Here is a 4502-nt window from a genome sequence, read left to right as displayed (position 1 = left end):
TTGCCTCAGAAACATGGTGCTATCTGAAAACAAGCAGACCCACTGGTTGTAATGTTGTAGGGAAGTCAGGTGCAGGGGTTAGGTTAGGTGGGGACAAAGAAAAGGGTATGGGAGATCCCTCTGTATTTGGCAGTAGGCTGCATAGTTCCGGATCCAGAATGAGGGCAGACAACAGATTGTTTTCAGTGGAAGAGGACGGTTTCATATTTGACTGAATGAATAAAAAAATTAGGACATGAATTCTGACACCTTGACCGCCATTCCTTAGGATACGCGGTGGTATGCCGTCACCCCCATGCACGAGGGAGCCCTTGATGGTTTGAGGAAAGGTTTATACATCAGCTAATGCGATCGCAACGCTGATAATTGAAGGGCGGTTACTCTGTCGTGGGGGTGTGATATGTGCGGCAGGAGCTGATTTGGAATTTGTGGAGGAAGGGACAAGTAGCAGCGGGGGAAGTGAGCGTCCAGGTATTTGACTGCATTGACAAGATTTGTGACAAAACTACCGTCGATAGAACGCAGACAGGTGACTTGGTGACGTCTGGAATACAGCTTTCACGGAAGGTGCGGCCCATTAATTTACAGCGGGAAGGCACCCGAGGTGGTGATTTCTTCACAGCGTCTGAGAGATACCCGTAAAGATTCCCCGGCAGTAGACAGGTTGCTGATGAGGAATACAGTTATCCTCACACTTCGGTTTCATTTGCCCAAGCGTCCCATACAACTGTTATTCATTCACTCTGGCTGGTACCGGGTCTACGCTCACATGGTCCTCCAACGGAAGGGAAATCATCCGGGACCCTGTATCGGCTTGATCCTCCCCTCGTCCAACATAGATCCAGCCCCTACAGAAATGCATATCCCTCTCCGACTGCGGCATCCTTGAAGGCCGGTACTGTGCTTTCCATAAACCGAAGTAGGTCAGCACAATGTTGGCATAGCACTATCACACCCAGTGTGATAGCACTCCAGCGACCATTTTCTTCACAATCTCGGCCGCAACCTCTCGCCCACTCGAGCCTGTGATTGCCACTACCAGCAGATTTTTACCTGATCCCAACCGCCTCCGGGAGAGTTCATTCTAACCCGACGAAACTTTTGCTCGGATTTGATCAAGCAGGTTTTCTGATGCAATTTCGACTTGCCTATTTCACAAGTTCAACTCCACATTCGGTGTTGGTTTGGCCCAATGCATTAGCACTATCGCTCCATCCAGTCTATCCTTTGTACCCGGCTTCCGTACAACAGTGGAACCAGTGGATCTACTTAGTTTCTGATTAAGCCCTATTTTTGAGACACAACTTGCCATTTACTCCTACTTCGAATCATTTCAACTCCACCTTTGCTTGGGCTGGCGCTGGCTATTTACTCAACCGCCCAAGGTCAATCGTGGTCAGTTTGGTTTTGGTTCTTTGAACTAGTCGAACCACATGCCCACTGTTCCCTAAAAGTTGGAAAATAAAACTATTAATACTTCATCCAATGCTGTCCACTGTTTGTCATTGCCCTCTTTTAGCGCAATCCTCACAACCCGCAAATTCCCCAGTCATGGTTCATTCCGACTGCAAACGTGTGATCATGCGAGACGGTATGCCATCCACACGTTGGGAATAAACATTACCATTATGATTATCAGTGAGAAATCCAGAGATTTCCATCTTTCTCGACCGGCTCGGTTTATTTTAGTATCCAACGTTTTAGTAACATTTCAACGCTAGAGGTACCAGGGTGAAAACCTCTAGTGGAGAAGAAAGGTTGAGTTCAGCGGGATTAGATGGAACATATCATAAATGCTTACACAGGAAGATGTCATCCGGGTCCAAGGAGGCCAACAATAATGAAAAAGCCAGTAAAATTTCTGGAAACAGGAGGCGAAAGAGAGAAGGCCTCAGAGGATTAGTTGCGCCATAACTGACTGCGTTGCACGAAACAATGGAGCGATCAATTTGTAAGATACACGGACCGATTGCGGCCGAAAGCAGATTGCCCTCATTTGATAATAATTGGTCTGAGGTATGTAGGCCACGAGTCCGGCTGGGTACAATTTGAGACCAGTAGTAAAGCGATCAGTGAGGGGTATCGAGTGGGGCCCACAGTACAAAACCAGGAAATATCAGGTAGTTTGGAGTCATTCAGCACCATTTTGAATGAAAGATTCTTATGTGTGACGAGGTTCTGGGTCAAAGTATAAAGTGTACATGTGTATTACAACAGCCTCCGCGTTATCAAGGACTGCTTGGGGCCCAACGGCGTTCGGAAGTAGCGCACAGAAGACCCGGTTATTGGCAGGCTTTATCAGTTATAACTTGAAACGATGGATTTTTGGCTTTTATGTCCACATACATCGACGGTGAACCGACTTGCGTTGTTCTCCGGGGTGTCAGGGTTATTGAGTATCTGTAATTAAGTCCCGTTTAGTTCCTTGGTTTGCATGAACTGGTGAGTTAAACGAGGTTCTATCTGGTAGCTTCCAGTGACTAAGGTTTGGGATTTGATGGGGAACTTCTTGGCAAGCTGCATTCGCAGTCAATTGTGAGTGGCGTTAGTTTTCATGGCTTGGAATATCGGTAGAAAAAGCAGGTCCTGGGATACTGTCAGACGTACGACATCTTGGGCGACACATGATGATTTTGACTTTCTGAGCCGTTGATCTGGATGTGTCAAGCATATCATGTCATGCAGTCAATATGGCATAATTGGTGTGTGAAGGCTAAATTCCATCAGGTGTACCTCATATCAGGACCTGATGACATGCATCCCAGGCGTTACTAAGTCGCAAACATGACCCTGTCGATTAGAATTCATGCTTTATCCAAATTTTCTGGGTCAAATGTTGCTTCAGGAGTTAGAGACATGCAATAGGTTGCATGGTTTGGATGGAGAGCAGTTCAGGTTCCATGACCTTGAGATTTTCCAAGTCTTTCTGAGCCCGAGACACTTATGATAGTGGTAGGAGAAGAGTTGCTGGGTTGAGGGGGCCAAGAGATGTCCGTTAGTGCTACTGGACACCCCGAGTTTACTTGGAGCGCTCTGTTCACCGGCCTTTAAATCGGTGAGGGTTGATAGCTGGGTCCCTTGGCTGCGAAGTACTTCTTTGGACATATTGAGGGAACTGATGCTGAGGATTCGTGGTTTAACTGCCACTTATAGGAGGAAGACGGGAATGTTGGCAGGTGATACTTTGGTGTAGGCTGAGAAATATTTGTCCGGGGGAATAAGGAGGAGGAAACCCTGAGGTTCTGAGATCGCATTACGAGGGCCTTAACTAGTCTTAGCCAACTATGTGAGCTGATATTCTAGACGGGATTGTAGAGGCGTAGGTAGATCTGTCAGAATGACTGCCATTCACGCTGAAGCCATCGTTCTGCAGAGGTGATAACACTTCTGCCGAAGGCCGGTAACTGTGCACGACATCTTGAATCAGCTGAAGTCACAGCTGTCAATTCACTCTTCAAGCGGAGCCGGAACTCACGTGTATACCGAGTGGATGTGAGACAGTAATGATAATAGCGTTTTACGAATACCGGGTTGACCACTACGGTAAGTGCCTTTGACGGGCACCGTGGTACTGCAGAAAATTATTCAGAGAGCCGGATTCGAAGTGTCATCGATGACGATCGGCACAAAGGTAGATCAGGTGTTTGAGGCGCACCAATTTCTTTAGATAACGGTTGTAATTTGTGCGACGCCCTTGGACGGCCGTTGCCGGGAGAAAGATATCTTATATGTGAACCACCCTTGAGGATCCATTCTACGATGTCTAATATCAGCATATTTGTCATACATACACAAATTCAAATAAACAACAAATTTTGAAACTTGAGGTAAACGGATTGTGACGGGTATGCTTTACGGATCAAAATACCGTAGCATCTAGACATAGCGAGGCTCATCCGCTGGCTTCACGATAATGCATTGGTGATTGTCAATAGCAGTTGTATCGATTTGTTTGCGGCAGAAGATGAAAAGCAACAGGAAAATCAACCTCGGGAATAATAAGAGTGAAAGCAATGTTAGGAATATATATATATATGTATATAGTAAGGAACAATTTCAGGGGATTTCGGCCAAAACCGATGTTAAAAAACCTGGGAAGACAAAGGGACACGCGTGTATTGAAAACGGTTTAAACTTTGTGGCTCTTCAGGAGGTATTGTGTTCAACACGATGACTTTAGAATTCAGAAGAAAATGGTTGAGTACAGTGGAAAGGCGTCCTTTGATTAGCCTTTCCCAACTGAGAAAAATGGTAAGATTGGCGCTCGTTAGTACTTAACGGGGATTCTTGAATTCGCTTCATTACAATTGAGCGCCCTACATGAATATAATTACGAGATAATACTTGTTCAGATATATTGTTTGCCGCTCAAATGAGGAGAAACAAATATATTACGCTGTATTTTTTGTTTAACGAAATATATTCTCCGTCATCAAACGGGTGTCTGATCGTGTAAAACTCCCTTCATTTCCGAGCTGGCTCCACAGACAACAAATTTGCCA

Source organism: Opisthorchis viverrini (assembly GCF_000715545.1).
Source record: "Opisthorchis viverrini unplaced genomic scaffold opera_v5_110, whole genome shotgun sequence".
In the NCBI taxonomy this organism is placed as follows: domain Eukaryota; kingdom Metazoa; phylum Platyhelminthes; class Trematoda; order Opisthorchiida; family Opisthorchiidae; genus Opisthorchis; species Opisthorchis viverrini.
This window is presented reverse-complemented; position numbering follows the sequence as displayed.